The 14,150-nt window shown below is 38.5% G+C and overlaps 3 pseudogenes; 2 read left to right on the forward strand and 1 right to left on the reverse strand.

The window, feature by feature from the left end:
- Window positions 1-1,899, reverse strand: part of LOC134208835 (splicing factor 3B subunit 3-like) — a 2,204-nt pseudogene extending 305 nt beyond the window's left edge.
- Window positions 1,900-7,299: 5,400 nt separating this feature from the next.
- LOC134208836 (kinesin-like protein KIF23) lies at window positions 7,300-8,032 on the forward strand (annotated as a pseudogene).
- Window positions 8,033-8,236: 204 nt separating this feature from the next.
- LOC134208837 (kinesin-like protein KIF23) lies at window positions 8,237-8,869 on the forward strand (annotated as a pseudogene).
- Window positions 8,870-14,150: the final 5,281 nt, after the last annotated feature.

The following is a 14,150-nucleotide window of genomic DNA, read 5'->3' on the forward strand; positions in this document are numbered from 1 at the left end:
GTAGTTACGTAATATTGCTGATTTCGATACTCGAATCCTGAACCCCGCGAAGGACAAGCCACGGCTCCAGGTAATGTCGTTTTTTTCTCGCAATTAGTTGTCAGTCAGCTAAATGAATCTTAATTTTAATGAAAATGCAAACATGTTTAAACACTCACCATCAATACGTTTCTTGACAGTCCAGAGCATTCGGATTACCGGGAAGCTCCGAAACGGCCATCTCCGATACTTCCAATCCATGGCGGAGCACTCGTATCGATGAACGGTCCTCGACCACACGCCAGGTACAGTGCGGAGTGCTTCGTTACAATCAGCTACCTGGCAGCCCAAAATTGAGCATACGAGTGAATTTCGTCAACCATGACCAGATTCTTCAAAGGACGAGGCGCAAAGAAGAAAGTGTCTCCTCTTCCAACGGCATAGCGAACTGAATTCAGGCTCGTCGTCGTTCGCAAGATGGGCAATTTGATACAGATAGTGGTGCCAAACTCGCAAGCCACAAACAAAAGCCTTTTCAGGACGCACATAGCAGTAGCTGGAGGCACAGTATCGAAATATTCTGTTGATCTCAGACACCACGTCGTCATCAGTTTCCAATGTTACTTTGAAGATGTCGCCCTGTTCGGTCTGTGCCAGGAAAAGTACATTGACTTGGTTCGATGGGTTGCGAGCAGATGAAAATCATTCCACGCTCTGGGTCGTCAAGGTCATTGCGCCTTCTGGGAATCGGACAACGGATATCGTGCTGGTCCCAAGATTCTTGTAAGTCAAAATTCTCCGAGCAAATTAACACACGAGGGACCATCGTTTCCGCGGAACGGAATCTAAGAAGTTGGCGTCAAGGTTCCGAATATTTTCGTAGACGTGATTCAATCCTAAATCCAATTCATAGAAAGTCAAGGTCTGTTGCGTTTGGCAGCCGCCTCCGCTGGGATCCAAATCTGCCTCTTCGTAATCGATTTCCAAACAAGCAAACATGGGATTTTCGAATCCAACATCCACTCCGACCATGTGATACGTTAGCGTACTTGATTTGTGTGCCTCAAAGGGAGGAAATGGTCAACTGCTTCCGAATCTCGATTCAGAATGTAAACCAGTTTCTGTTTTCTGTCTGCATCATTACGGACGGCCTTTGGATCGATGGCAGAAACGACCGAACAATGCGACGGCATCCGGATTTGCGAATGTTTCTTGATGAACCTTTTCCAACTGATTCTTGGCTGGGTTGTACTCCAGGATCACGATTCGTCCTGAACTGAACCGACGACTGCATAATCTACAAAACAGAAAGAAAATTCACTAAGCATCAAATGAATAACAGAGAATACTTTAGAAACGTCTGAGAAAAATCATCCCATCGAGTCGTGCAAAAACCTCAAACAGGCAATTACAGCCTATACTTCAATGGATTTGCTTTCCTTGAATTATGACATTCAACCCGATAGCACAATCGCCGGAGACGAACGTTAACCTATCCAAGGAAGTCTTATCTCTCAATTTTCCAAAATGTTTCCATCACAAAAAGTATTGTCCTCTCAAGTTTCAATTCGTAGCGCGCTCGGGTCAACTACAAAGCGACATGTGAACTTTTTTCAGGCAATGTTTAGAGTTTTCACCCGTGATCCGGAGTTGTATTTCGCTCACGGGTGAAGCAAGATTGCCTGAATCTGCCCACCCAGACTACCGTCGCTACATACCTTTTGTTCCGGTCAATCGGAACGACATCGAACGAATCACGCCAAAGATTTCCGTCTGCAGCAAGTGTGCACCTTGCCAGTGTTCGATTCGACGAGCTCCAGGTCTTGCTTGGACAGCAGGATCTCCTGCTGTTTGGTTCCGGCGAAGCAGCATGGACCGCGTGGTTATCCGGTTGCGCGCTGTAGAGTTGTATAAATACATTGCGCTTCGATTTCGGTGCCGCCGCCGCTTGTTGGCCGGCGAGGATGTTTCACACTTTTCAAAGTTCAAGCAAAATAACCTTTCCGCTTGTTTTGCTATTTTCATTTATCAGTCATTTCGCTGCGGTCATTTCATCTGGAAATGGAAGACAGAAAAAAATGTCGGTTTTGAGGTTAGTTTCATTGTGAACTTATAGAATTTATATCTCATAATAAAATCTATTAAATAAAATTAAATAGTGGCAAACAATTATCAAAATCACAGATTTGAATAACATGGACAATATTCTGGATCAAATTCTAAAATTTTTTGTGACTCAAATAGAAAAGAAAAGAATGCCGTGTTGGCACCGCGGCGTGGGTTAATGGTTAAAATCGTTTTTAATTTAGTTTAAAAGAATGTTGATATTTATAACTATTTTGATTGTATTTTACCTGTTGGGAAAAATTTATCGCTTTTTTACAAGTAAATTAGCACATATTTTTTAAAATTTATAACTTCACTAGTTTTAATCCAACCTCACTTGACGATGACTGCTGTAGAAATGGACGAGAAACCGAAGGAAGGCAGCCACTCAGCCTAATATCATGCATCAGAATCGGAAGCAAAAAGAAGCGAGAAAAGGAGCAAATAATGCTCAACTTCTTTAGGTCAAGGAGGAAAACCGAAACAAAAAAATGTTGCAATTAAAATTATTATTGGGAAAGTTTTTGATCACTGTACATGACTCATTCATATTGTTATACTTATCGGTGAGTAACATTTGAAGCGACGGGTGAATTGTTGTTTGTAACCACCCAGGAACGGCTTGGGTAGTAGCATGGTGACAGGCCTGTCTTGGTAAGAGTAGTCACCATGCTACTGCCCATGCGTTCCTGGTGGACGAGGCAGAATAACAGCGATTTCAACAATGCTGTTCTCACAACTGCCCTACTAAAAAATTTCAATTTATGTTTGTTTCATACTGTCGCTCGCTTGTGACATCTATCCATACTGTTCTTCATGTTGCGCCCTCTTACTTTGATGTTGTATTCACGATAAATGCAATAAATCAATAATGATTGATTAAAATTATTGAGATTTCACAATAATTGACTCTTCCCGTCATTTTTTAGATACGCTCAATCGATTCTTTGCAGGAGGTGAAACGGCTGTCAAACTACATACACTGTTAAAATATCAATATATGATATATTATCAATTTCCCAATCTGTCGTCGACGATTTGAAATCGTCGCAAAACAAATTGACGCAAAATCCGCGCAGCAGAAATGGCCCTAAGATCTGTTCAATCAAAGGTAATTGTCATTTCGGGATTAAACCACCCGACTTGGACGTTAATTTACAATGTTATGAAACATCTAATCTGTCAAATCAACTGTGAACAAAATTTTATATACCAAATCACATTATTTCCCAAAATTGAGCCCTGTTTTTAATGCAGATTGACATATTTTCTATAAGAAAATTATTTTGAGCTTTTAGTGGAATGTTTTCACCTGTCATGGACTGTACACTTATTACGTAAGCAATTTTTCTTTTTCGAACCCCCTCCCCTGTAAGATTTTTTCATACAAAAGATTTTTATTTATATGGAGCGTAAGATATTGACCGACCTCCCTCCCCCATAAGTGCTTACGTAATATGTTTATCACTTTCGATTCGTTGTTTGCGTCTCGTACTTGACTGACTTGGCGAGTCAAGTACGAGCACTGAAGACGGCCTTACTTTTGAGGTCGAAATACGTATCTGTCAAGATACAATTAAGTGGAATTCAATGGATTGTATAAACTCGTCTTATGACAGGTGATTATTTTCTAATAAAACTAGGGTAAAATGCCCAATAGTGGACCTAGTAGCGGAATTTTGCTCTTTTGTCACAAGGAGTACAAATTTTCAACATATTAATTCTGCTTTACATCTAATACCAAGTTCTGCATCTACTCTTCACGATACATACATAAAACACCAAGGGTGGGTCGCTGAGCACAATTTATTTCGTTGTTTTGTAATTTTGTGTGATAATGTGCCGAGAGTGTGCCAGTGCAACGATTTTCCACTTGTGCCTTACGTCAAATTGCATGCTACTCGTGAAAAATTAGAAAATCTGGCAACACTGTGCTAATGTCAACATTTATTTTCAAAATCAGAATTCAGGAAGTCAACAACAACATCAAATTTTCATCGGAAATAGAACAACGAACAAATTATTTGGAGATCCTAGGCTCTACGATCTGTTTCAGGATCAATTGTTACAATTTCATCACCGCCAGCACATTAGCCAACAGAACGTAAAATTGAAGTGGTTTATCGATTTATTAAGAACTTTATTGTTCTCACCATATTCAAGTTCAGAGAGCTATACGGAATAGGTGACCTCGTTCGAAAATATTTTCTAGCAATAATTGTCGGCAATAAATATTCTTCAAGTTGTTTAAATCTCTTGCTGAATACTACATTTAAATTCACATACGATTGTTGCTAGGGACAATTTCAGGTAACATTGAAAATCGCAGACTGATTCTTTCACCAAGGATTTTGCTCATATCTTGCCTTGTGTATAGGGTAAATGCAACATTCCCGACAAGACAAGACAAGTTACATTTTATCAGACAATGATATCATTATTTATACCAAATCCGTTTTCGAAATCACAATGTAGGAAGTTTAATTTCAATATTTCAAGGTACCGCAGCATATCAGTCGGCTGAAAATATTCGTATCATTCTTTTATTTGATTTTGATTGATTAAAACCTTACCAGTCGTTGAAGTCGGTTCAAATTATTAATCTTAAAGGCCGCACATATTACGTAAGCACATGGGGAGGGGGTTGGTCAATATCTATTGTCCATAAAAAAATTCATTTGTATGAAAAAATCTTACACAGGGGAGGGGTTCGAAAACTCAGAAAATTGCTTACGTGTATGCCCTTACCCAAGCGTATACATGTTGTTATGTTGCATATGTATTGGATCTCTAGTTGCCTTTGGGAGAAAAAGTGCGCTTGCCAATCCGATGATGGCGAGTTTGTTTCTCAGTTCGGCTTAGAATGAATCTCGGTGGAAACATGCTCTCCTGGGCCCAAGTGTATTCTACATAATATACATACTCATGCAAATGGCAGTCAATATTCCAGTTGGATTGTAGGCCATTGATAAGAAGATGTATTTGAAATTCATCTAAGTTTTTTATTCGCCTAATCACCGAAAATGCGACCTCATATCAAATTCACAGTACCATGCACGGAAACAGCATTAACAAAAAACTCCAGCTTTCAATGCAGTTGTCTTCTAGTTGTGTATGTTGTTATATTTGCTGATTTTGTTTCGAGTTGATTATTACACTGGAGCATCTGCTATAAAGGATTACCATCATACGTCCGATGAAACCACAACAAAATTTGGCAAGGTTGCCGGTGTTTCATGTTCTGATCATGCAAATGTCAAAAGTGTGCTGCAGAGTGCAAAACATGTGCCTTAAAATGCAAAAATATGTGCATGGAACATTGTGCTCAGCGTCCAACCCTTGTAAAACACTCAAATACAAGACGTTATTCGTTGAAAACATTTTAAAGTCTGACTGAATTCCCTATAGTAGACTCTGGGGTCCATAATAGGAATTTGCTTCCCATAGTCGACACTTCATTTGATTTTTATGTTCCGTTTCGGATGTTCTTCTTCCTATTATGGACCCCCGAAATATTCCTATAATGGACACTCTCGTGTTTATTCTCTATAGAATTGTAAAAAACATTTAATTTTTTTCCATAGCATTTCCAATGCATGTAATCAAATCATAGGGATAAGGTAGGTTGTCCCGATGGAATTTTAGCAAAATGTTACATTGTGCTGTAAAATGCAAAATGGCTGGAGGGTCCACTATTGGTTGGGGGTCCACTATTGGGCACTTTACCCTAAGGGAACGTCCACAATTACGTAACGCCTAGAGGGGAGGGGGGTTGAGCAAAGTGTGACGGTCCATACAAAAATTTCAGATGTTTCATACAAAAAGTGTGACATAGGGGAGGGGTTAAAATGCCCAATTTTTTGTTACGTAATTAATGGATCTTCCTAACATAATTTTAGAATAAAGATGTTGGCACGATTTTGATAGTGCCAAAATGTCGGCGCGTTTTGTTACCAGAAACAGATATTTTAGCGTTGCTCAAAAGCCGCTTTTGAATTATTTAGGCTTTGGTCCGATCTGAATTAAAATCAAATTAAACTTAAAAATGACAGTTCAATAATTTCCAATAACCCTGCCCGCAGAGCAAGCTTACTTTTGACAGATGTTGAATCATTTTTGATAGATGTTCTGTTGTTCTTGCTGGGTAGCACCAACCTGGGAGGGGGATTTAATAATTTCTGAACTGTCACTTTTAAGTTGAATTTGATTTTAATTCGCGAATCGGACCAAAGCCTTAGAGTAAAATCAGCAGTGATTCAATCGTTCGGGGCTGTCAGTTTGAATATGAATTGAAACATTAAATTTCCCAGCAGCTGTTTTAGATTCAGTTTTTATACCAGTCAACTGTCAAGAAAATAAAACTGGTATAACGTACAGATTTGAACCACGATTGAATCACGAGATTCAAATATTTTTCAATTGTTTTGGTGTATGGATGCGTCATTTTATCTACGGATCAATCCACTTTGCAATTCCGGAGCCTTTCTTGGCAGTAACATAATGATTTCAGTTAATTGAAAATTTGAAAAATATGAATAGAACACTGCTGGGGAAACCAGCGAGTTTGTTCTATTTGCTCCAAATTCAAACTAGAATAGTGGTCGTTAGAATCAAACTGAATCACTCCTGATTTCCTTAGTTGATATAGTGCTTGCCCTACCAATTTTTCCACGCCTATGCCAAAATGGCAAAATTTTAGACGAGTTGAACGGGACGAAAAAAGAAATGAAAATAATTGTTTGCATTCTTTCTTTTTTCTTCCCATTGAATTCGATGATTTTTATTATTATATTTAATTCCGAATTGAACTATTGAACTGTGTTCAGGTTTGCTGTCTCACCATCTGATCCTGACTTAACAAATATTGTCATTATGACAAACAGTGTACTGATAGCTTTAGTTCAGTTTTGAAGTGTCATAATAAGTTTTCTATTTCTCCGTGGCCGTGTACACAAATCTTTGCGCTACTTCCAGTTGCCCTAATGGTCATCCCGTTTGGTTCATTTGGGCGTTGATTGCGTTCGCTTTGTGTCTTCCGCGCATTTCGTGTTTTTGCTGTTGTTGTTTCCTGTAACGAACTTTTGCCACAGCCAAATGCCGAACGGTTTTCTTATTTCAACTGTAGTAATAATTTTCGCCAGTAAAGCATCGATTCAAGTGAGAAATTAATGAAAACTTCTATTTGATACTGACGAAATATCACTGCTTCTGAAAATGAAGACGATGGTAAGCAATAGAAATTCACAGATTCTCATCTAAATACACCGATTTTGTTTCCAGGCGCCAGAAAACTCCCATCAAAGTCTCCGCGAAGATTACGCCCTTCAAAGTCGTGGAAATTCTAACAACTTGCAAAGCGATCCAGTGCATGTGTACTGCGCGTCCGTCCATTGCCATGCGAATCCGATCTGTCCTGTTTGCGGGTCACCGTCACAATACGGTCGTTTTGACTCCGCCTGAGATTGCCATCAACTACAAAATAACGGCCCTGAAGGAAACGCAGTACATCTTCAAGCATGTCTAAGCGTCCTCCCGCAGCACGAAGTTTACTCGTCAGTGGCACAGCCCTGGTGGAGGGACTTGTCCGCGGCAGGAATGGGTTGCTGTTCACTTACGGAGTCACTGGAAGCGGAAAGACCACACGATGACGGCGATATCAACCACAGAGGCATCATGCCGCGGTGCTTGGACGCATTGTTCTGAACAATGCCGATTTCCAGGCAAAGAAATTCATTCAAACCGGACCGGTTAAATGGGTTCGATATATTATCCGAGGCGGATGCTATGCTGGAACGGCAGGCAGAAATGCACTCGAAGCGAACAAGGCGAAGCGCAAGGATATTGATCCGAGATTGCTTCTAAAGCGTCAGTGGAGCCATCCGAACTGAACGGAATTGACGAGGACAACATCTACTGGTGTTCATTACCACGTGGAGGTCTACAATAAGTTTACGATCTTCTGGAAAGACGACCATCCAGAAGTGAGTACACAATTCTAACAGTAGAACATTGGCCTATGACACAAAATTAAAAAAAAAAATATTTCTAAAAGTTTCAATTGAGTTATATTACAAAATAGAAATAACTCTCGATTCGTTTGTTTATAATAAAAAATTATCCGTTTTGGCCTGTTTTAGGACGCTGCAGAGAAATGGTTCGGGAGGATGCATGTCGGAATATGTTCGTTCACGGTGTAACGGAAGTGGAGGTAAAACGATGGATGAAGCGCTAGAGGTTTTCAATTCGGCCAGAAGCGGAAACGCGGGTCACACGATTCTTAAGCCGTCGAGAGATCGCACTCGGTGTTCACCATTCGTTTGGTACAGGCCCATCGATAAACACGGAGAGCATGCGGTTCAGGATAGGAACGCGGTCAGATCAGTCAGCTATCGTTAGTGGACCTGGCCGGAAGTGAGAGAACCAGTCGAACAGGAACAGGGCACGATTGCGCGAGGCAGGCAATATTAATAACAGTTTGATGACCCTGGACCTGTTTGGAGATTTTGAGGAAAACCAGATGACGGGAGTTCAAAGAAGGTACCCTACAGAGACTCGAAGATAACCCATCTGTTCAAGAACTCATTTCGACGGTGAAGGACAAGTTCGAATGATTGTCTGCGCAATCCAAGAGCAGAAGATTGATGAGACTGCTCAGGTTATGAAGTTTGCAGAAATGACGCAGGACGTCCAGATTACAAGGCCAACGCCAGTTAAGGTTGACATGGGTTTGACCCCTGGGCGTCGTAAGGCTAACCAACTCTTCAAGATGGCAATGAACGAATGAGAAGCGACACCACGAGGGTGGAAAAATGATGTGGATCTAGGTTAGTTTCAGCCTTGGTCCTAACTCTCCCAGAGCTAAAGATGAATGGTCCAGAGGCGCAGGAGATTACAAAAGAATTGATCAAATTATTGAAATGAGAATCGCAAACGCCGGTCGAGCGATGATTATGATGCCGTCAGGATCGATTTCGAATGAATTTGTGAAAATCGAAAAGAGAATGTTGCACTCAAGGGGAAAATGCATCAATCAAAGGAGTACTGAGCCAGAACCGGCAGAAGATTAAAGCTATGGAGAATAAAATTGTTATTCATGAGAGCTCGATTGACGATCTGAATCGTCGTAATCGAACATTGAGGAAAGGGTGAGGGATCTGCAAACTCATCTCAATCAGAAGACCCAAATGCTCAATCAGAAAGAGATCGAAAAGGTTGGGTTCAGAGATAAATTGAATTCGATCTTGCTCGGGTTGTTTCGACCAAGTTGTCATCGATTTCAGTTCGAGTTTGATAGCTTTCTCCAGAACTCATAAAAACGTTGCATTTTGACAATTTTTCAACTTTCCCGGTGTTTTCTTCGACTTTTCTATTATTTAAACACAGCTGATCTCAAGACAATTCAATTAGTCAGAAAATCTTGCAAAACAGCCCAACCGTTCGTAAGTTATATTGACTCAAAAGATTTTTTTATCTAGGAGGGGAACAGACGGCTTTGGCAGGTTTTGTTCTATTATTGGCAGGGGGGTTTTTGTCGACCGAATTTTATGAAATTTGGCCACAATATTCTTTGATATGCAAAGAATGTTTGGGCCAAATTTGAGCATAATCAGTCATAAAAAACCCCCCTGCCAATAATAGAACAAAACCTGCCAAAGCCGTCATTACCCCTATATATATTTGTATATATAAAAAAAAAGTTGACATTTGTACGACCACGCATCACTCAAGAATAGACAGCCCAATTTTCGCTAATTTACATTTGTTTTCTTCTTATTTTTACGAGGAAAAATGTTATGATGAAGTAGAGACGTTCCGATACTTCCGATATATCGGAATACCGATATTTTAGTTTCGATATCCGATATTTTTGTATCGATATTTTTCCTCCAATATATCGGTTATATCGATATTTTTGCTTTCGATATCGATGTATTGAATCAGAACAAAGTAACAAAAAACTAACAATTGCAATGTATTTTGTGAAAGAAAACACTTCAAAATGGATCTGAAATGCCGTATTTTTATTGGTTAAGATAATTTTTCTCGGTAGCGCGGATGGTGTGAAGTGTTCGCTGCCATCACAAATTGTTTTGGCAATTCAACACATTACATTGACGCGCCGTTGTGCAACATCTATTATACCGCAGGTACTTGAATTCTTATCCGAATTTAATAATTGACGTGTTCCTATGATACATTAGATAAATTAACATAATAGACATTAGAACGAGAATTGTTGAAATGGGAATTTAGAAGAATTGGAAAACGTATGATAATTTTCTTTCGAAATTCAAAATAATACCACGTAGGAATTATAGAGAATTTCCTTACGAAGTTCAGAATATTTCTACGGGTTTTCTGATGAAATTTTTGATTCTTTTTCGGATGGAATTTTTTGCGTAAATTTTGAAGAATACCCGTGAAAATTTAAGAGAATTTCTTGTCGAAGTTCAAGGGAATTTGATGTAAAAAAAATAAAATTTCTCTTGAATGTTTAAGAGAATTTCCTTTTTAATGTCAATGGATTTTTTCGTGATAATTCTGAATTTCCCCGAAAATTAATTTAAAAAAAACTTCTGTGGAAATACTGAAGAGAGAATTTTCTGTTGTTAATAATCAGAATAACCCTACAGCAAAATTGTCAGTGGAATATCAGAAAATTTCTCGAAACTTCAGTTGAATTTATCGTGCGAACGGGAAATAGTGAGGCAGTATCATGCCGAAAACGCCTCCGCTACCGGTTAAAATGAAACTACGACGAACGCCACCGCCCATGATTGTTGGACTGGCACACTCTAGATTGTATCAAGTAGGGACGTTCCGATACTTCAAAATATCGATATTTGATTCGATACGATAATCGAATCAAAGTATCGATATCACCGATATATTGGAATGAAAATATCGATATATCGGAAAATCATATGATATTTCAGAAATGAAAATATTTAAAATATATTTGTTTTAGTTATTCCATTACTATCCTATTACCATATTACCCTTTCACAATAATTATTAGAAATGATTTTTTTTTCCATTACCTACTTGATACAATCTAGAGTGTGCCAGTCCAACAATCATCGGCGGTGGCGTTCGTCGTAGCTTCATTTTAACCGGTAGCGGAGGCGTTTTCGGCATGATACTGCCTCACTATTTCCCGTTCGCACGATAAATTCACCTGAAGTTTCGAGAAATTTTCTGATATTCCACTGACAATTTTGCTGTAGGGTTATTCTGATTATTAACAACAGAAAATTCTCTCTTCAGTATTTCCACAGAAGTTTTTTTTAAATTAATTTTCGGGGAAATTCAGAATTATCACGAAAAAATCCATTGACATTAAAAAGGAAATTCTCTTAAACATTCAAGAGAAATTTTATTTTTTTTACATCAAATTCCCAAAAATTTCATCAGAAAACCCGTAGAAATATTCTGAACTTCGTACGGAAATTCTCTATAATTCCTACGTGGTATTATTTTGAATTTCGAAAGAAAATTATCATACGTTTTCCAATTCTTCTAAATTCCCATTTCAACAATTCTCGTTCTAATGTCTATTATGTTAATTTATCTAATGTATCATAGGAACACGTCAATTATTAAATTCGGATAAGAATTCAAGTACCTGCGGTATAATAGATGTTGCACAACGGCGCGTCAATGTAATGTGTTGAATTGCCAAAACAATTTGTGATGGCAGCGAACACTTCACACCATCCGCGCTACCGAGAAAAATTATCTTAACCAATAAAACTATGGCATTTCAGATCTATTTTGAAGTATTTTCTGTCACGAAATACATAAATACATTGCAATTGATATTTTTTTGTTACTTTGTTCTGATTCAATATATCGATATCGAAAGCAAAAATATCGATTTAACCGATATATTGGAAGAAAAATATCGATACAAAAATATCGGATATCGAAACTAAAATATCGGTATTCCGATATATAGGAAGTATCGGAACGTCTCTAGTATCAAGTAGGTAATGGAAAAAAAATCATTTCTAATAATTATTGTGAAAGGGTAATATGGTAATAGGATAGTAATGGAATAACTACAACAAATATAATTTAAATATTCTCATTTCTGAAATATCATATGATTTTCCGATATATCGATATTTTCATTCCAATATATCGGTGATATCGATACTTTGATTCGATTATCGTATCGAATCAAATATCGATATTTTGAAGTATCGAAACGTCCCTATGATGAAGTTGGAATGCTTTGGAAATCAAAACTCAATCTTTTCGATGAAATCATTTTTCGCACAATTTACATATAATTTTTTAATTTTGATCACCTATATATAAAATAAAGTTGTAAAAAAATGGGAGACCATTCTGAAGAACCGATTTGTTTTCTAGATGAATTGTGGCCGCAAAAAAAATTGTATAAGAAAATTGATCAATTTTTGGCGAGACAAAGTTCGCCGGGTCAGCTAGCATTTTATATATTTTATAGATGAACCAGCTCGAGCTTGCTCGGGTAGTTTTTTTTCGACTTTTCAATCGTTTCAGTTTGAGCTTGTTGGTTTTCTTCAGAACTTATGAAGCCGTAGTATTTTTACATTTAATCTACTTTCCCAGTGATTTTTTCTATCTTCTCATACATATAAACATACCTCATCCCAAGACAGTGGGGAAATCTCCATACGTTCATGAGTTATATGCCTCAAATGAAAAGCAGACTCATTTTTATATATATAGAGATAGACAAGAAGATAGAGATTGTTGACTGGAATGGACTGAATTTGGATTCGATTTAGATATGATTTGATTTGGATTGGGTTTGAATTTAGTTCGAATTTAGTTTGCAGTTGTATTGATTTGGATTTAGAAAATCTTTGGATTGGATTTAGATATTATTTGGATTATATTTGGATTTGGGTTAGACTTCAATTGGATTTGAATTGGATTTGGGTTGGATTTAGATTGGATTTGAATTGGATTTGGAATGGATTCGAATTTGGATTGGAATTTTAATGCATTTGGATTGGATTTGAATTGGATTTGTGTTGGATTTGGATTGGATTTGAATTGGATGTGGATTGGATTTGGATTGGATTTGGATTGAATTTGGATTGGATTTGGATTGGATTTGGATTGAATTTGGATTGGATTTTGGATTTGGATTGGATTTAGATTGGATTTGAATTGGATTTGGATTGGATTTGGATTGGATTTGGATTGGATTTGAATTAAATTTGAATTGGATTTGGATTGGATTTAGATTGGATTTGAATTGGATTTGGATTGGATTTGGATTGGATTTGGATTGACTGATTGGACTGGATTTGGATTTGGATTGATTTGGATTTGATTGGATTGACCTGGATTGGACTTGGACTGGATTTAGACTGGATTGGACTGGATTTGACTGGATTGATTTGTATTGACCTGGATTGGATTTGAACTGATTTGAATTCGATTTGAATTGATTTGGATTGATTTGGACTGGATTTGAACTGATCTGAACTGATTTGAACCGACCTGGACTGGATTTGACTGATTGACTGACTGGATTTGGACTGGATCTGGATTGACTGGATCTGACTGGATCTGGACTGATCTGACTGGATTGATTGACTGGATTTGGACTGGATCTGACTGACCTGGACTGACTGGATCGACTGACTGGATCTGGACTGGATCTGGACTGACCTTGACTGATCTGGACTGGATTTGACTGACCTGGATCGATCTGGACTGGACTTGACTGGATTTGACTGATCTGGACTGGATCTGGACTGGATTCGACTGGATCTGGACTGACCGATCTTGGACTGATCTGACTGGACTTGACTGGATCGATTTGATCGACTGGACCGATCTGGACTGGATCTGGACTGGATCTTGACTGACTGGACTGACTTGACTGGATCTGGATCTGGACTGGACTGGATCTGGACTGACCTGACTGGATCTGACTGGATCTGGACTGACCTGGACTGAATTCGACTGATCTGGACTGGATTTGGACCGACTGGATCGATCTGGACTGGATCTGCACCGATCTGGACTGGATCTGGACTGGACCTGGACTGGATCTTGGA

Source organism: Armigeres subalbatus, chromosome 2 (assembly GCF_024139115.2).
Source record: "Armigeres subalbatus isolate Guangzhou_Male chromosome 2, GZ_Asu_2, whole genome shotgun sequence".
Taxonomy (NCBI): domain Eukaryota; kingdom Metazoa; phylum Arthropoda; class Insecta; order Diptera; family Culicidae; genus Armigeres; species Armigeres subalbatus.